Raw genomic sequence first — 21,082 nt, 5'->3', positions numbered from 1 at the left:
TGCTCATCTCGGTCCCTTCCCCGTCTGCCCCAGGAGCAGCAGCTGTCTCCTGGTTGGGGGTGATGGGATCTGATGCGGAGGAAGGGAGCTCCCGGATAAAGATGGAATGGATGGGGTTCCCGATTGCTCCCCTCGGCGTAGCCGTCCTCAGCCTCGACGAGTGCATGTTGGTTGTGAGCAGGCTTCTGTGAATATAACCAGTGAGGTGAAACCAATGTTTGAAGAACAATAAAAAAATATCACAAGAAAAATAAGCGGTAGGAGGAGAAAGGGGGCTGATCCGGGGTGAGAGGTGACCGATGGACAGTTGAGGTTTCTGTCGGTACCTTGAAATGGCAGGAGAAAGCAAAAAGGCCTCCAGCACACGGGGCAGCCTCTCTGCCTCCACGAAGGGCAGGCTACGGACAAAAGGCTCGTGTAATGGTCAGGCATGGAGGAGTTGCCGTTGGCAGCAACATCTAAATTGATGTGACCACAGATCCATTTATCTATCTGAATATGCTACCGTGTTGGCCTTCACCGACGAGGGGAACCTTGGCTTTGGGACGTGCCGGGGGTTGAAAAATGGGCTTTGTCTCCATCACAGTGTGGACAGGCAGATAGAACGGTAGGCTCTTCGGGTCACCTGGGAAACTAGAGAATTGTCCGGTCCGATCCCCTTTGTAATGCAGGAATCCCAAGAGAATTGAGATGTGGCCCCAGGAATTGTCTAGTCTAGCGTGCAGCCCTGATGCAGAATCTCCTCTTGGGGACAGAGATCTGGACTGGTGTAATGGGAAGGGTAGTCGTTTTAGATTCGGTAGAGACTGACGTTCATATCCTGCCCCTAGCACTAATGTGTGACTGTGGACAAGCCAGTGAACCTCTCCAAGCCTCAGTTTACCCAAGCCTCAGAGAATAATCCCACTGAGAAGAACACTGTAGTAGCAAGAGTGCTGGATTCGGAATCAGAGAAACTGTTTACATCCTACTAAGGACAAGGACCTCGCTGGCCTCGGTTTCCAAATTTATAAAATCGTCATTAAACAAGCCCCTTTGGGGCTCTATGATTCCGTGACTTAAAACACCTACTTCACAGGGTTTCTGAATAATGCATTCAGCCAACCAACTGCTATATCAAAGTGGAACTGCCCTTGCCCTCGAGGAGCTTACCTGCTATTAGGAGAGATGACATATACTCTGCAAGTATGTGAAGGACAAATACAAAATAATCAGTGTAGGCTTGGGATGGGGAATACTAGTGTTTGGGGAATCAGAAAACCTTCCAGTGGAAGGGGTAGCCTGACTGGAATCTTGAAAAAACAAAGGGGCCATATGAAAAAGAGGGGAGGAGGGAGGGTTTTCTTGGCACTGGGGGCAGACGGTGCAAAAACATGGAGATTGGGAGAGGGGGAACTGAGTGGCTCAGGAGATGGAGAGCCAGATGTAGAGATGGGAGGTCCTGCGTTCAGATCTGGCCTCAGATCCTTCCTAGCTGTGTGACCCTGGGTAAGTCACTTCACCCCTATTGCTTAGCCCTGTCCACTCTTCTGCCTTGGAAACAATCCTTAGTATTGATTCTAAAGCCGAAGGAAAGAGTTTTTTTAAGGGGTCTATTTATAGAATAAATATAAATGATTTTTATTATTACAAACATCCAAACCTGGGGCTAGAGGGAGGAGAGCAGGGGAAAGGCTAGACTGAGCAGGATTCATAGAGATTAAGGTTCTCTCTGGGCTGGGGCAGCCTCTTTTGAACAGGCTGAGTTCCTCCACAGGAGGATCAGGCCCCTAAAAAATACGGTAGAGGCTCAGGCCTCATCGTCCTCAGCTTGAAAGTGTCCTGCTAGCGATCACCTTTAGAGTTAGGGTTCCGAGGCTGGTGGAAACCAAAGGAGCAGGAATCTGTGGCCATCCCCATTCTCGTTCGTTAGCTGGCAGCTGGTCCAGGGCTCCCCTCCTCACATCTTCGCTTCTCTGGGGGGCAGCTGCCTAGGGAGGGCAGGTCCCAGATATCCAGCATGGGGTCCATCTGCTTAGGAGGAATGGAAAGTGAGCCCGGAGAAAGGAATCTCAGCACCCAGTGAAGCTTCTCTATCCCTGTGTGTGAGCTTTGTTCAACTGATGGGAAGGTCTCTCCCCACCTCTCATCCTGCTGGTGATGCTGGACCCTGCCCAGCCACCCACACTCTCCCTCAGAAGGCAGTGAGCTCCCCTCCTCCCCCATTAATCAGTCAATTGCTTTGACTCCCAGTTTCTTTTTTGCCTGCCTCTGCCACCATGCTGTCTATCCCAGTGAAGAGACCTTGCCGAGGGCCCTGGCAGCTGCCCTTCTGGCTGGAAACTGGCAATAGGGATCAGCTGAAGATTCTTGAGCAGAAGAGTGACTTGGTCATATGTGGACTTATTGTTTTGGTGGCTGCTGAGTATGGTTTAGAAAGGGGGAGAAAGTGCAGGAAAGGAAACCAGTTAGGGGGAGGCTGTTACAAGAGTCCAGGAGAGAATTGTTATGAGCCTGAACTAGGATGCTAGTCCTGTGAATGGGGAGAAGGAGGCTGATGAGAGAGATGTTATAGAGAGAGCATTGATAAGACTTGGCTGTTGATCAAGGAGGGGGCCAGGAAAGAAGAAGAAAGCATTAAAGAGGGTTCTAAGGTTAATAAACTTGGGTAGATGGGGGCAGTCAGATAGCTCAATGGTTTGAGAGCCAGACTTGGAGGCAGGAGGTCCTGGGTTCAAATCTGTTCTCAGATACTTTCTAGCTGTGTGACTGTGGGCAAGTCACTTAACACAATATACAGTATTGATTCTAAGATGAACAGTAAGGTTTAAAAATAAATAAATAAATACATTTTAAATTGGCTGGAGACTAGTAGTACCTTTTAAAAACAGGAAAATTTGGAAGAGAGATGATTTAGGGGAAGAAGATAAAGAGCTCAAAGCTCCCGTACATTGCAGGATCCCTGAGAGACTGGGGGAGAGAAACCTCTTGGGAGAAATGGGATATGAGAAGAAGCTTGCTGCTCCTACTCCCACCCTCCTCTTGTGCAGGTCCCAGTCTGCCTTTGGAGAAGGACTTGCCATCTACAATATTGATTTCCAGCCTTCTGGTGATGGAGCTCTCCAAGCTGGGCCAGCCTGGGTCCTGGAGGATACACACACACACACACACACACACAGAGTCATTGCTGGGGCTGCTCTCTAAGCCTTTCTAGCTTGGAAGAACCTGCTAGAATTTGGGCTTCTCAGGTTTAAGGCTCAAAAACCCAGGACTGCCTCTGCTTTGAAGCTCTAGAAGGGGATTTTAGGGAAGAAACATCAATAAGATCAATGTGCGTGTGTATGTGCTGGGACATCTGACAGGGCTGGGAAGGTTGTGCTATGCTTATTCTGACGTGTCGTCTCCCCTCCCCAGGAGATGTCTATCCCAGCAATAAATTCTGACAGGATCCAGGCTATTTTTAACGCTTACAAAACCCAGCTGGGATTACACCGAGTCTCAGAGTTGGAAGAGATTTCAGAGGTCACATACCTGGCCATGGGTCACCTCTAACATAGCCAACAAACAGATAGGCAGCTTATTCCTGCCCTCTCTTTGAAGGGGAGCCTACCTCCAGGGCAGCCATTCCACTTAGGGAGAGCTCGAATTGTTCAAAAGATTTTCCTTATATCAAGTCTAAATGATGTCCACAAGACTTCCACTTTCCATGGACCCCCTCTGCAGTCGCTTTCACCTCACTGGGAACTTGGCCTAAGCTGCTGCCTGAGATAGGTGGGGTTTTGCTTCATCTTGCTGGGGCTTAGGACTCCATGACACTTCCCCACTATTTCCCAGCCATCCCCTCTCCCTGCCTCCTTTCCCTTCCTTTCCCTCCCACTTTCAGCACTTTTTTATGTGCTTTCTTCCATTAGAGTGTAAGCTCCTCAAGGGCAGGGACCAGTGTGATTGCTTTAATTTGAATCCCAGCACTTAGTGCAATGCCTACCTTTCTATCTCTGTCCATCCATCCATCCATCCATCTATCTATCTATCTATCTATCTATCTATCTATCTATCTATCTATCTGTCTGTGTCTATCTGTCTATCTATCTATCTATCTGTTTGTGTCTGTCTATCTATCTGTCCTCCATCCATCTGTCCATCCATCTGTCTATCTGTCTGTCTGTCTATCTATCTATCTATCTATCTATCTATCTATCTATCTATCTATCTGTTTGTGTCTGTCTATCTGTCCTCCATCCATCTGTCCATCCATCTGTCTATCTATCTATCTATCTATCGATCTATCTGTTTGTGTCTGTCTCTCTGTCTATCTATCTACCTATCTATCCATCTATCTATCTATCTGTTTGTGTCTGTCTGTCTATCTATCTATCCATCCATTCATCTGTCTGTCTACCTATCTATCTATCTATCTATCTATCTATCTATCTATCTATCTGTCTGTCTATCTATCTCTCTGTTTGTGTCTGTCTATCTGTCTATCTATCTATCTATCTATCTATCTATCTATCTATCTATCCACCCATCTATCTATCTACCCATCCATTCATCTATCTGTCTATCTAGCCATACTTCCATACATATTTCATGTGTCTATTCATCTATCTATCTCTGTCCATCCATCCATGTATCTATATATGTGTGTATCTAAAGCTCTCTATCACTCTCTGATTATCTACCTATATTTATCTCTCTCTTTCTCTCTGTCTCTCTCTCCATCCATCCATCCATCCATCAATCTGTATATCTGTGTATCTATGTATCTATCTAGCTATCTCTTGTGCTTAGCACAGTGACTGGCAAGCAGGAGACATGCTATAAATGATTAATCCCTTCTTCTTCCACTCAGTTTTCTCTGTCTCTGTCTATCATCTCCATCTGTCTAAATTTGTTTCTTTATAGCTTCCTCCCATTGTATCTAGTTCTACTTTCTGAGATCAAGAAGGACAAATCTAACCTCTCTCCTCCATAATCATCCTTCTAAAATTGAAAGCAGTCGCCATCCCACCGTTATGTGGCATGAACTCAGGGCCTCCATCATCTTGATTGCCTTCCTTTGGATGGTATCCAGCTTATCAACGTCCCTTCTAAAATGTGGCACCCACAACTGAACCTGATACTCTAAATGTCATCTGACCCTGACCGAGGACAGTGAGACTATGACCTCAGTTGTCCCAGACACTCTCACAGCAATCTAATTGCCTTTGTTTTCTTGGCTGCCATGTGACACTGTGGATTCATTTTGAGTTCACAACCTTGAGATGTAGGGAGTGGAAGTTTCATAACATTTATTTTACAGGTGAACAAACTGAGGCTAAAAATGATTAATTGATGTGCTAATAGCTACACAGTTGGTAAATGTCAGAGCTATCAGAATGCCAACTCAAATGCTGGCTCCAAGTTCGGTGGTTTTTTTTGCATGTGTTTTGCTTTGTTTCCCAATCTGCCCCACATCTTCATAATGAATTTACAGCAGCTTCATCTGAACCAAAAACCAGTACAATTATAATAGTAATACAAGTAGTTTTTTCTAGATGAGCCAAAACCATCTTTAAGGAAGTAGAAACTTATAAACTAGTATAAATTCAGAAAGTGGGATTGTCCTTAGGTTAGGAAATATTGTAATAAGATTTCCAACTCAACAGATAACTACGGGACTGCAGGATTAAGAGCTGATGGAGACCCTAAAGATTATCTAATCAAATTCCCTCATTTTACAGGAAGGAAACTGAAGTCAAGTGCTTTAATGATTTGTTCAAGTTTTGATTTGAACCTAGGCTTGAACCCACATTCTGGGTAAGATCACATAGACCTGAGAGTTAGAAGAGATCATCCAGTCATCCAGCAGCCATCCAGTCCAACCCCCATGCATGAAAGGAATCTCCATTAGATGAAATGATTTGTCCATTACCCCATAGCTAGTGTCAGAGACATGATAGAAAATCTGATTATTCAAGAACACATGTGATGCCCAGTGGAATCGCGCGTCAGCTAGGGGAGAGGTGGGGGGAGGTGGGGAGAAAAGAAAACGATCTTTGTCTCTAATGAATAATGTTTGGAAATGACCAAATAAAATAATGTTAAAAAAATAAATAAAAGTTAGCTTGGAAAAAAAAAGGAGAAAATCTGATTATTTATAGTAGCTCTTTGGTGGTGACAAAGAATTGGAAACTGAAGGGATATCTATCAATTGGGGGATGGCTGAACAAATTGTGGCATATGATGGTAATGGAATACTATTGTGCTGTAAGAAATGATGAACTGGAGGATTTCAGAAAACATCTGAAGGGGCAGCTGGGTGGCTCAGGGGATGTGAGAGCCAGGCCTAGAGACGGGAGGTCCTGGGTTCAAATATGACCTCAAACATTTCCTAGCTGTGGATCCTGGACAAGTTTCTTAACCCCCATTGCTTAGCCCTTCCTGCTCTTCTACCTTAGAACCAATACCTAGTATTGATTCTAAAATGGAAGGTAAGTGTAGCAGTCCACCCCTAGCAATGGGCAAGGGAAACAGTATGTACAGAGTGGCTTAGAAGAGAGCATGCTCAGTCTGGCTCATGGCTGGGAAAGCCTCTGACCCTTGACCCCAGCTTCCCCCAGGTTAGGAGGGAAAACAGGTTTCTTTGTGTTCACCTGGCTAAGAGAAACCACACCTATACCTTGTCATTGACCAATGATAATCATTCCTATGTATTGTGTATATTTGCATATCAAAGAGATTAAATACAGGGCCACAGGAAGCTCCGCCCCTCTTCCTCACTTGGATCTCAGCTCTCACTGATGCCTGTCCTATCTTTGATTCCTTTCCTGATCTACCTCTCCCACCTGAGACCTGGCCTTTGGCCAGGCACTTTCTTTTCTCTATCATGTCTCCGATCTGTGTGGTATTAAATTTGGATCTTTGGACGGGTATAAGCCTTATGAGTAGTCCACTGATCGGAGTTTTTGCTGTGGCTCCTTTGTAATCAATAAGGCCTGGATTTCTGACTCATTCCTGCCACCTCATATCTCTAAGTTGGCTCTGCCATCCCCCTCGCGGCATCCAGAACTTCTATCCTTCCTCTATCTTCCTACCTTGAGGCTTCTCCCTGGCTCGGGAAGCTTTTAAGGGTTTAAAAAAAATCTGGAAAGAGCTACATGAACTGATACAGAGTGAAATAAACAGAACCAGGGAAACACTATATACACAGTAACAACAATGTTGTTGAATGATCAGCTGTGATAGACTTTGCTACTATCTGCAAATACAATGATCCAGGACCATTCTGAGGGACTTAGGACAAAGAATGCTCTCCACCTCCAGAGAAAGGAATTGTTGGAGTTGGAATGTAGATCAAAGCATGTGATTTTCCACTTTAGTTTATTTATTTTGTTTTTTTTTTGGTTGGGATGCTGGTTTTATATAATTGTTCTCTGACAAAAATGATCCATATGGAAATATGTTTTGCATGATACTACATGTACAATCCAGATCAAGTTACTTCTTAGCTCTGGGAGAGGAGAGGGAAGGGAAGAGAGAGAGAAAAACAATTTGGATCACATAACTTAGGAAAACTTATGTGGAAATTTGTTATTAAATGTAATTGGCAAAATAAAATATCTTTATAATAAATTTAAAAAAAATCTGATTAAAAAAAGTTAAGTGTCCTGTCTATTAGACCACACCTCCAGCTTAGGCTGCTAAGTACTGCTCAGTACTACTGATCTAGAGTTGCAAGCAAACTCAAGCAATCTAGTTCAGCCCTGTGATTTTACAGATAAGGAAACTGAAGACAAGGGAGTCTTTTTTGTTTGAAAAAATCAGATGAGTCTAAGAACCAAAGCCAATCAGCAAACGTGTATTAAGTACCAATTATATGCCAGGCTCTGGAGGTGCAAAAACAGATACGAAGCTTATATTCTATAACAAGAGATAATGTGTAGGGCAGCTAGGTGACCCAATAGATTTAGAGCCTGGCCTAAAGATGAGAGGTCCTGGGTTCAAATTTGACCTCAGACACTTCCTAGCTGTGTGACCTTGGACAAGTCACTTAACCTCCATTGTCTAGCCCTTACTGTTCTCCTGTCTTGGAAACAATTCACACTACTGATTCTAAGATGGAAAGTAGCGACTAAAAAAAAAAAAGTATGGATAGAGTTCATCATCACCATCATCATTATAAGCATTTCTATGATGCTTAAAGTTTTGCAAATACTTTACATGTTGTTGTTGTTTTTTTTTACCAGTCAATAGGCATATATTATGCACCTAATTGTGGCAGGCACTGTCACTTTGATTTTTATGACAACTTTGGGAGCTAAGTGCTAATGCTATTCATTTTGCTGTTGAGGAAACTGAGGCTGAGAGAAATTAAGTGACTTGCCTAGGGTCACTGAGCTGGGCAATCTTATATACAGGATTTAAATTTAGGTCTTCCTGACTCCAAGTCCAGCACTCTTTCCATAATACCACCCAGCTGCTCCTGGGGGACTGCCTGGATCAAGGCAAATGAGAGATGGAGAGCTGTGTGTCAGGAACAACTGGAAAGCCAATCTGGCAGAACTGAAGAATGTGTTAAGGGGAATAACAGTGGTCCAGAAGATATATAATCTGGAAGACCTGAGTTCAAATCCAGACTCAGACATTTATTAGCTATATGTCCCTGGACAAGTCATTTAACTGCTGACTGCCTCAGTTTCCTCATCTGAAGAATGAGAATAATAGCACCTTGATAAGGTTGTTGCAAAGATCAAATGAGAAAATATTTGTCAAGTGCTTAGTACAGTGCCTGGCACATAGTAAGTGCTATATTAATGTTAACTCATATATATATAATAAAGATGGAATAATATATAATATATAGCATATTATAATATAATAAGGATGGAAATATATAATACTGTATAATATATTAATATCATATAATAATAGATAACATATATTATGAGGGTGGAATATTTTATATTATATTAGAATATATAATAAGTATTGAAATATACAATACTATGTAATATGTTAATACTATGTAATATATAATAATATAAATATATACAAGGATAGAATAATATGTAATATGTAATAATATATAAGGATGGAAATATATAATACCATATAATATACAATAATATATATTAACACTATAACATATAATAATACATGATATAGCACTATATATATGGATGGAAATATACCATACTATATAATATATTAATACTATATAATAATAGATAACATATATTATGAGGATGGAAAATTTATAATATATTAGAATATATAAGTATGGAAATATATACTATGTAATATAGTAATACTATATAATATATGATAAATGATATATATAACAAGGATAGAATATGTAATATATAATATATAAGAATGAAAATATATACCATGTAATATACAATAATATATTAATACTACATAACATAATAATACATAGTATAGCATTATATATGGATGGAAATATACAATACTATATATTAATACTATATCATAATAGATAACATATATATTATGAGGATGGAATATTTTATAATATATTAGAATATATGATAAGTATGGAAATATATACTATGTAATATAGTAATACTATATGATAATAAATGATACATAACAAGGATAGAATAATATGTAATATATAATATATAAGAATGAAAATATATGCCATGCAATATACAATAATTATTAATACTATATAACATAATAATACATGGTATAGCACTATATATAATAAGGATGGAGATGTATACTATATAATATATAATAATATACCAATACCATATAATAATATCTGATATAACATATATATAGTAAGGATGGAAAGGTAAGTTTAAACCAGGTGGTAAAGGACTTTGAATAGCAAACCAATTAACTGGGAATCCAATGTCCTTATCTTTATGCCCCTCTTCCCAAGAGCCCCAAGTGCCTTTCCAGATACTGCCTGTGACGTCAGGGATGTTTGGCATGTGAGGGAAGGTCATTGCTACTGGCCTAAAATGAGTGATAACTTAGAATTTTGTATTGCTATAATTTATTTAGGAGAATCTCAATCCCTCCGTCCCCCCTCCACATCACAGAAGGTGTCATCTGTCCGACAAGCCGTTTATAGGAATGAGAGCGTTCATGTCTCCATTTCTCAGTTCATTCTCTGGAGGTGACCCTCCCACATTCTTCTTCCAGTAGGAAGTCTGTAGCTGTGTACAACGTTCTCTTGGTTCTTCTCCTTTTGCAGTTCATTATCCCCCGGAGTCCTTTCCAACTTGAATAAAATCCAGCCGGCTCGTCCTTTCTTCCGCCCAGTAATACTCCTTCACAAGTATAAGCCACGATTTGTTTGGCCATCCCCAGCAGATGGGCAGCCGATTTCTCTTACTTATGGAAGGAAAGGACTTTTTGTTGGCACTCCATAGGATTGGTGCGGAGGAACTGGAAATGTTGAATCTACAGAACAGAAGACCAAGGGGGGGAGGGGGGGAAGCAGGAAAATTGCCTTCAGGGGTTTGAAGACAGTCTCGGCTTGGAAGGATTTGACCGGCCGTGCTGAGCCCCAGCAGGCAGAGCGCACAGAAATAGTTCGTAGAAGTCGCAGAGAGGCAGCTTTAGGCACGATGTTAAGAAGACAGTAGAGGCCCCGAAATGGCACCGACTGCCTGGGGAAGTAGCAGCTTCCCTCTTCCCGGTGGTCTTCAAACACTTGCTTCCTGAAAATGCGGCAGGAATCCTTCTAAAGCTCTAGGGCTGAACTGAAAGGCTACCGACTCAAGTCCCCTCCAGCTCTCACAGGCCCTGATTGGTCCAGAAATACCCCTCCGCGCTATTCATCTGACAGGCAAACCAGAGCTCTGCCAGAGAGGTGTCAGGGCCACAGGGGCTCCCCTCGCGTGGGCGCCAGCAGATCAGCAGCTTTTCCTATAGGACCCGCACCTCCTCTGGGGGTATTCTTTCATTCCCGTCTTTTCCTTGGGCCCTTACTGATACTGCTGCCTGCTGTGGCAGCTTTGGGAGGGAATTTGCTAGAAGAGCCATTCAGATATGTCTGTGTGAACGGCTGCATTAATAGAAGCAACACAGAAATGAGAGTCGCCTTCTACATTCTGGTCAGACTGGATCTGGAATATTATATCCAATTCTGGCCACCGCATTTTAGGAAACTGACAAATTGGAAGCCACCCAGAGGAGGAGGATGACCAGGAGGGTGGTGAGGTGACTAGAAACCGAATCATAAGGGGATACTCTCTCTCTCTCTCTCTCTCTCTCTCTCTCTCCCCCCCTCTCTTTCTCCCCCCCCTTTCTCTTTCTTTCTTTTTTAAAAAACCTCACCTTTCATCTTAGGATCAATTCTGTGTATTGATTCTAAGGCAGAAGAGAGGTAAGGGCTAGACAGTGGGGGTGAAGTGACTTGCCCAGGGTCACACGGCTAGGAAGTGTCTGAGGTCAGATTTGAACCCAGGACTCCTATCTCCTAAAAGGATGATGTAGAGGTTTGGGGGGTGTTTGGTCTGGAGGAGAGAAGACTCTGGGTGTCATACAGTAGCTGCCTTTACGTATATTGATGGACTTCATCTGGAAAAGGAATTAGATGCCACAGTCTCACCTGCCAAGAACCCACCCTACAACACATCCAGCCAAGGGTCCAATGAGTCTTGGCTTGAAGATCATCTCCACTGAGGGAGGATTCTCCTGCCTCCTTGGGCAGATCTTCTACTTTTGGACAGCTCCAGTTGCTCAGATTGTTCCCCTTAATATCAAGCCTCCACACAACTAGACCTTGTTGGCAGAATACAAAGCTAGGAGCAATAGGAAGGTGTTTTATTTTTCCCTGACTTTCTGTCTCAGAATCAATACTGTGTATTTGTTCCAAGGCAGAAGAGTGGTAAGGGCTAGGCAATGGGGTTAAGTGACTTGCCCAGGGTCACACATTTGGGAAGTGTCTGAGGCCACATTTGAACCCAGGACCTCCCATCTCTAGGTCTGGCTCTCCATCCACTGAGCCACCCAGCTGCCCCCAGGAAGGTGTTTTAGAAAGGAAGCCCCCTTCTCCAGATAGACAGTAACCTCCCAACTTTCCCTAAGTAGAATGGGTTGTTTTAGAAGGTACTGAGTTCTTCATCACTGGAAGCTCATGACTACTTTTTTGGGATTCCTGTCTGGATAGGGATTGGACTAGATGACCCCTGGGATTCCTGAAAATGCTGGAATTTTTTGACTAGACCACAAGAACAAGGGCTTGATTTGTAGAGGCCACCAGGGGGCAGGGTTGGCCCATTCACACAGGATAAAGCCAGTCAACCAACTCCATGCCAGGAACACACTCCTCTTTACCCCTGATTGTCAGACTCCTTCCCATCCTTCAAGGCTCAGTGGAGGGAGCACCTCCTTCTTAAAGCTGGCTGTATCACTGGAAATGCCTTTCCTCAAATATTCTGAGAGTAATTTGTCTGTATCTCTCTTATGCCTCCATTTCTCCCCATTGAAGATCTCCATTGAGGAAGGATTCCCCTATCTTGTGTGCTGTGTTTTCCTAACCTGTGCACGTATTATACCCTCCCAAAAGAATGTCAATTCCTTCAAGGAAGCAACTGGGTAAATTTTTATTTTTTGAGTTCCTGGCTTCATATACAATAGGCATTTAATAAATATGTGTTGCTGGGAATTAAGTTGTGATTCTTTTATTTGGGTTGAGCAGCCCTCATTCTTTGCTTCTTCTTTACTCCCAAGTAGCATAATTACATTTTATTATTCTTTTTTTTTTGTTTTTTAACCCTGACCTTCTGTCTTAGAATCACTACAGTGTATTGGTTCCAAAGCAGAAGAGTGGAAAGGGCTAGGCAATGGGGGTTAAGTGACTTGACCAGGGTCATACAGCTAGGAAGTGTTTGAGGCTAGATTTGGACCCAGGATGTCTGGCTCTCATTCCACTGAGCCACTTAGCTGCCACTGATGCCCACATTAAGAGTCAGCTTGAGATGCCATGCTGCCCTGAAAAATTTTTGGCTGGTTGAACCAGGATGATTTGGAGGGTCTAAAAGTCTCATCCTGTGAGAAAGGAAGGAAAGCAACAAGCATTTTTTTAGTGTGAGAGGTACTATGCTACGAATTTTACAAATAGTATTTCATTGGATCCTCACAAACCTGGGAAATAGGTGCTCTTATTATTCCTATTTTTACAGGAAATCAAGGCAGATAGATGTTAGGTGATTTACCCAAGGTCACACAGCTAGTATGTATCTAAGGTCAGATTCAAACCCAGGTCTTCCTGACTCCATCCCCATTGCTCTTTCCACTGCCAGAGGTATTTAAATAGCTATATATGACCCTTAGGTAACTTTTGCTTTGAGGCAGTTGGAGGTAGCAATAGATAAGTAGGAAGATTCAAGTTTAAATCTGATTTTAGACAATTAATATATGTGATGCCCTAGGCAAGTCCTGTCACCTCTATTTTCATCAGTTTCAACAACTATAAAAAGTGGAAATAATAATAGCACCCACCTCACAGTGGTTCTAAATGAGGATCAAATGGGATCATATTTGTAGAAGAGGTAAGCACTGCAGGCACTATATAAATGTTTATTCCCTTTTCCTCCCTGCCCTCAAACACTTTACATATATGAATTTGAGCCACACAACCACCTTAAAGGCATTTACAATTTTACCATTTTATAAAAGAAACTGAATAGCATAGAGGTGAAGAGGAATAGCAGAAGTAGGATTCAAACTCAGGTCTTCCTTCCAAGTTGAGCATTGTATCTATCAGGCCCATGCTGCTATTTAGCCAGGAGAGAAACTAGGGAAAAGGCAGTCATTTTCCAGATATTTATAAGACTTCCCTGTGGATGAGTAGGATTAAACTTATTCTGAGCAACTCCAGAAGCAAACCGAGGACTGGTGGGTGAATGTTATTGAATGGTAGATTTTAACTTCATATAAGGAAGAACTTTCTAGTGATCATAAAATAGTTTGCTTTGTGAGGTGGTGAGTTTCTCATCCCAGGAAGTATTCAAGAAGAGACAGAATGACTACTTGTCATGGATGCTGCAGGAGGAATCCATGGACCAAATTGGATGAAATAAGTCCCTTCCTGCTGCTTCCAGGATGCTGTGAAGTGCAGATCTTCATGAAGTCAGTAGAGGGAGCAGGTACCATTTTGTTTTTGTTGTAGATTAGGGCTGGTTCTGGAGACATTTTTTAATTGAGAGGATTCCTGCTGGAAGAACTCCCAGTGGTAAGGGAGACAAGGCTGCTATCCTGTGACTCCGCACACACCGGGAAGGCGTATTTAGCTCCCAAGAGTTTCCCCACTGAACTGATCTGATGAGGACTGTGTGACCATAACCAAGCCAGCCTCTCTGGATCTCCTGTTTCTCATCTCTAAAATGGTGATACAGATCTTTGCTCTCTCTTCAAGGCCAGTCCAACAAACAACGTGCTTGATATTGGGAATACAATGTAATTCCTGCCCTCAAGGACCTTGAATTCCAACTGCAATATAATATGGTTAAGGGATGGAGTTCCTTTTCCTCCCACCTCAACTAAGAGATATTTTAGACCTGGACATCTTTATCAAGATCTCTGGGGGTTGCAGTGGATAGAATAGCTTGGCGAAGGGAAGAACTGAGTTCAAATTTGGCTTCAAACACTTATTAACTATGTAAACCAGCCTTGGTTCCTCATCTATAAAATGGATGATGATAATAGCACCTACTTCTCAAAGTTGTTGGGAGGACCATATGAGATCATTTTTAAGTGCTATATGTAAATGTGAATTATTTTCAGCTGATGAGAACCCTCCCTTTGAGTTATAGAAAATCAATGAACCAATCAAGGGACATGATTTTTAAAAATATGTAAACAAGTTTATCTATATGATTCTTTTTATGAGCTGAGAACCTCCTAGATTGGGTCAAGAAGTGTGACAAGGAAATCACTTTAAAAGACTGATATATATTAATTTAAGGTTGCCAAGGAATTCAGCTATGTAATTCCTAAATGAAATCTCAAGTCAGAAGTCAAACTTTTATCGAGTTTTTAATTACAAACCGGAGGAAGAAAGGTATTAGAGATAGAGATAGAGATAGATAGATAGATAGATAGATAGATAGATAGATAGATAGATAGATAGATAGACAGAGAGAGAGAGAGAGAGAGAGAGAGAGAGAGAGAGACAGAGACAGAGACAGAGAGACAGAGAGACAGAGAGAGAGAGAGAAGGGAATAGGGCTTAAATACCCCCTCTGTTTAGGCTGGGCCAAAAGGCCCAAGCCCTTAGATAGCTGAGGCAAAGAAAAGAGATCAATCCCTATCACTCACGTGACCAAAATGGAGAAACAGTCTCAGGGGCCTCCACCTCCAGCCTCCTTCAGAGCAAGCCTTCTCAGAGCACAACCTCTCAGAGCAAAACCTCTCCAACTTCCCCTCAGTTCTCACATCTACCAATCACTGTCCATGTCTTCCCTGTGCTCTAGCTTAACCCAGGACCGCCCAGAGGTCTGTGGCTTTGCACATGTCTGTTGAAGGCCATATTCTCAAATAATTAAATCTTGATCCTTTGCTGCAGCCCTTCCTAAATACTTTTACTCTGAGTAGGGAGGAGATTGTATTTTCCAAGACCTGGTTCTGTCATTCCAAGTATATTGTATTAATTCTAAAATCAATCATGACTCAAAGAACTTCCTGTTCTATGCTTAAGCATAGGTCAAAGCCCTTTCCATTGTTTAGTAAAAGGTTTCTGTCCTAAAGTAATCTTAAGTCGGGAGGAGAAGGACCCTCCCATGCCAAGGGGGTTCACATTCCAATAGAGTTCTTACTATCAGTAGGAAATTTTTCAAGTATGAAATTTCCCAATGGTGAAATTTCCAACATTTATAAGTCTAAGAAATTTTAAGGTTTACAGAAGAGAGGAAGTTTGGGGTAGCTGGGTGGCTCAGTGAATTGAGATCCAGGCTGAGACGGGAGGTCCTAGTTTCAAATGTGGCCTTAGATACTTCCTAGCTGTGTGACCCTGGGCAAGTCACTGCATTCCCATTGCCTAGCTCTTACTGATCTTCTGCCTTAGAAGCAATACATAGTATTGATTCTAAGATGGAAGGTAAGGGGTTTTTAAAAAAAGGAGGAGGAGGAAGAGGAGAAGGAGGAGGAGGAGAAGGAAGAGAAGAAGAAGGAGGAGGAGAAAGAAGAGGAAGAAGAAGAAATAAGATTTTCTCTCTTTTTCTTTCTCTTCTGTCCTTTGATTATATTATTGGAGAAAATGGAAGAGTAGGAGACAACACATCCAGTTGGGATAGAGAGAATATACAGAAGGCCACCAAAAGGAGAGTGGATACCTTTGTTCCATGTCCTATCGGGAAGGTGACAAGTCTTAGGATTAATGTTGTTAGGGAGCCAAAGAGGAAAGGCTGCTGCCCTATAACCTGCCTGGCCACCACGTGTCCGTGAGCACATACCCGCCCTGCTTTCTTTTGTGTCAATTATTTCCTGATTTAGAGCCAATGAATATTCTGAGATGGTCAGTTCCAGAGATCCAGAGATCTTACCCGAGTTCTCATCAGCCTGGGTGGTAGTAGTATCCCTGGAATGGTAGTAGCTAATGGTAGCTTCTGCATTGGGAGAAGAGAGACATCCTGGGAACTGGAGGGAAGGCAGCTTCAGAGACCATGATCCTCTGGGGGCAGAGAGAATTGTCAGTTTTGGATCCTTCAGAGGCATAAACTCTCTAAGCCCAGCAGAAAGTAGCACCTAAGAGGAACTTCCTGAGGACTCTAGGAGAGAGAAAAGGACTTTCAGTAATCAAGACCTGTACATTTGGGTGGAATATTTTGTGCTATCTCTTTCTCCTATACCATCAAAAGTAAATACTTTGGGGGCAGCTAGGTGGCTCAGTGGATTTAGCCAGACCAAAAGATGGGATTCAGATATGACCTAGCTGTATGACTGTGGTCAAGTCACTTACCTCTCATTGTCCAGCCCTTTCTGCTCTTAGATGGAAGGCAAGGGTTTGGGGGGAAAAAAGTAAACGCTTTTGCTAAATAATAATTGAGCTTCCTGGATGATAATCAGTGGGGAACACATCCGTGAGGCCAGTTCTAAACAATAATTGAAACCCCAATTCCTTAGGATATATCCCTAAAACCCTGAGTGATAGCAGCAATTGCCCTCTAGTGATGGGGTTTGCCAATGCCAGTGTAATTTGGGGCAATAACCAAGGAGTGGCTGACATTCATGTAAGTAGAGGAACAAATACCAGATGACTGAGGAGGGAGAAGACACCAACAATTATAGGTTTTAGGGGAGGTTTCCTGTAGGAGATGGTTCCAGAGCTGGGCCTTGAAGGAAGCTTCAAGATTCCAATCAACGTATGTTTGTTAAATACTTACAGAGCTCTGGGCTGAGTGATTGGACCAGTCCCTGCCCTCAAGGAGCTGATCTTCTAATGGAAAGACAACATCTATGCATCTGAGAATAGATGGACTATAAATGTAAAATGAATACAGCCTCATGTTGGTAAGGAAGCGGGAGGAATCAGAAAAGGTTTCATGTAGACGGTGATGCTTAGGTTGAATCCTGAAGGAAACCAGAGACTCCAAGAGGCCATAGTGAATAAGTAGTGCATGCCAGATAGGTGGCACAATGGGCCCTGAGTCAGGAAGACTTGAGTTCAAATCTAGCCTCAGACCTTATTAGCTGTGTGACCTTGGACAAGTCATGTCACTTGTGTTTGCCTCAGTTTCCTCTCAACTACAAAAGAGGGATAATACTAAAACCTAAAAGAAAATGAGATAATATTTACAAAGTGCTTAGCACAGTGCTGGCACCTAAATGCTTGTTTCAGAAAGGGAGATCAGAGATGGATCATATCCTTTAGTCAGACCAGTAAGTAGGCCACACTGTCAAACTCAGTGACTATGTTGATTGGTTTTGCTTAAATATTTTTCTTTATTATAACAAAGAGTTCCTTGAGCAGAATGTCCAAACTCTGAAATAAAAACAGAAGTCATGAATACCAATTTTTATGACTATTTAAAAACTCTCGTAGAGGGGGCTGGTAAAACAAAAGAGCATCCCAAAGATAGATGAGAGCAGGACCACGCTGATCTGCCAGTCAAAAGACTCACCAGGGAACAGACACAGTCATTGTCCTGGGGCATACAGCCCTGTGACAGGGGTGAACAATTAGTGCTGGCCTCGCTAGGAAGGGATACACAGAATATATAAAATGGAGAACCGCAGGCAGAGATAGCATCTTTGAGTGTGAATCATGGAATTATAAATCACTGAGCTTGAAGGGATCATTAGACACCATCTAGTCTAAACCTGCCAGCTTAGGAAATTGAGAATCACACAAGGGAAGGGATTGGCCCAGGATAAATGATTACCTGCTGACAACGAGAAGAGTGTCCAGAGGAAGGAGATCAGAATGATGGAGAGCCTCAAGACCATACATCATAGGAGGGCTGGTTGAAAGAACTGAGGCTATTTAACCTAGAGAAAGGAAAACATGGCGGGTGTGATTGGGGTCTTCGAAGACTTGAAGGGTTGTCAGCTTGGAAGAAGGATTAGATTTGTTCTGCTTGGCCCCAGAGGGCAGAACCAAGAGCAGCGGTAGGAATTGTTGAGAGGGGCTGGTTATCAGGACAATGAGAGCTGTCCAACAGCATGATGGGCTGCCCAGGGAGGGCGGCAGTAGGTTCCCCTCCTCACAGGAAAACTTCAAGAAGAGATATACAGAAGGAACCATTGTCCATGGGATCCTTAATTTAGGGACTAGAGGCTTCCAAAATTCCTTCTGACTATTAGGCTCTGGGGTTTTCTTTCATCTTAGAGCCTTTCCTCTGAAATTATTTCCAATTTGTCCTGCTTGATCTTGTCCATACATCATTGTTTGTGTGTGGTCTTCTCCATTAGACCATCAACTCCTTGAAAGCAGGGACTATCTTTTTATCTTTCTTTGTGTCCCTAGAGCCTGGAACAATGCCTGGAACTTGGCAGGCTTTTACTAAATGCTTGTTGATTGGCTGGGAATGATTACTAAGCCTTCTGGATGATGATGGAGGAAACAGTGCCCTTGGTGATCTATTGCTGAAAATCCATCCAACTTGGACATGGTCAGACATCCACCATAATGGGCGGTACTCATCTTGTTTCCCATCTCAAGTTAGGAGTAGCCATCAAATCAAACCAATATTCCCTTCTCTTCTGGAAGGGGTATGGCAATTGATTGCTTTATGACTGGTGCCCATTCCTGGCCACCACTATAGGCAGCTAGGCTTGGAGTCAGAAGACATGGGTTCAAATGTGGTCTCAGGCACTCACTTGCTATTTAACTCTGAGCAAGACACTTAATCTCTGTCTGCCTCAGTTTCCTCATCTGTACCATAATAATACCACCTGCATCACCTCCTCCCAAAGTTGCTGTGAGAATCAAATGAGCTAATATTTGTAAAGGAATTAAAAAACCTTATAGTGCTCTACAAGGATTATTATTATTATCATCATTATTATTATTTGCATCCTTTCCTATAAGACTATGAGATCCTTTCGAGCAAGGGACTTCTCACCTTGTGTTCTGAGTGCCTAACAGAATACCTGGAACACAGTAGTTACTAAATAAATGCTTTTTAAGGAATCCATTCCATTGCTGCATAGTCCATCTCAAAGGAACAAATATTGATGCTGTGATGTGTAAGAACAGAAATATTTGTAAATGGAGCTTCTGTGAAAAGGGAACAAGAAAAAAAGCATTTATTTAGTATCTGCCATGTGCCCGACACTGTGCTAAGTGCTTTACTAATGACTTCATTTGAACCTTACAACAACCCTGATGCTATTATTATCCCCATTTTACAGTTGTGGAAACTAAGACAGGGAGAGTTTAAGTGGCTTGCCCAAAGTCACACAGGTAGAGAATATCTGAGCCCAAATCTGAACTCAAGTCTTCCTGACTCCAGACCCAGCACTCTATACCCTGAACCACCGAGGCACCTTATAAAGAGAAAAGAGAAGTTACCCTCAAAGTATTTCCAAGCCCTGCTGGTATTTAACGAGTCTGCCCCACTCCCATCCTTATTTCTTCATATTCCCTAACTGAGTATTTAAAATTCTTTTCAGTAGGAGCAATGGAGGATTCAGAAGAAATAGTGGCCCATTTTTTTTCTTATAGATCCCTTATCTTCTGTTTTAGAATTAATACTAAGTATTGTTTCCGAGGAAGAAGAGCTGTCAGGGCTAGGCAATGGAGGTTAAGTGACTTGCCCAGGGTCATACAGCCAGGAAGTATCTGAGGTCAGATTTAAACCCAGCACCTCTTGTCTCCAGGCCCAGCTCCCTCTTCCTAGACTGATGTTCCATTACTCAGCACAATAGACACGTCCAGGTTGGTACAGGCAGCTGAGGCTCAGATGAGTGACCAGCTGACAGGAAGAGCCCCGAATGGGTCCTGCAGTCCATCTGCTGCCCGCCACATAGCTGTCATCCCTCCCTTCCCTATGGCACCTTGGTTAGCTTTCCCTAGGACGTCCCTTCCACCAGACTGGCGTGAGCCTCCAACGGCTTCCTTTCATGGCTTACAGAGAGTTGGGCAAAGGCTGGGACGGGCTCCTTTGGTCTCTGACCTTGATTTACCTGGCCGACAATTGGGGCATTGTCTGGTGCCCCAGCGATAACCAGCCCTCCGGTGCCTTGGGGGAGAGCCCGTCCCTCTCCCAACAGCTGGCAGAAGTCGCCTCCCCCCCCCCAGATGTTGTAAACAACATCTGGAGCCCTCCCGGCCGGGGCCAACCCCGAGGACCAGCCCAACTAAAGCAACGGCCCGAGAAAGGAGCCTTTATGAGCAGGGTGGCAGCGGGACGGGCGAGGGACGAGACGCCGTCTTGGTTGGCAGGGCAGGCAGGGAGGAAGGCGGGCGGCCAACGGCAGGTGGGTGTACTTCTGCCTCTGCAGAAACACCGGCCGTTCCTGGGGGGCCGGAGGAGCGGACACCTTTAAAGAGGGGCTGCTGTCTTACCCGCACAGCAAGCAGGTTCTAGATAACTCTTCTGTCTCCAGTTGGTGGCAGATTATGGAATTAAAAGGGCGGGATGCAGAGTCGAAAGTCCCTTAGAAAGCAGGAGAACACCTGCTCCTCGGGGTC

Source organism: Monodelphis domestica, chromosome 1 (assembly GCF_027887165.1).
Source record: "Monodelphis domestica isolate mMonDom1 chromosome 1, mMonDom1.pri, whole genome shotgun sequence".
Lineage (NCBI taxonomy): Eukaryota > Metazoa > Chordata > Mammalia > Didelphimorphia > Didelphidae > Monodelphis > Monodelphis domestica.
Note: the sequence above shows the minus strand (reverse complement) of the source record.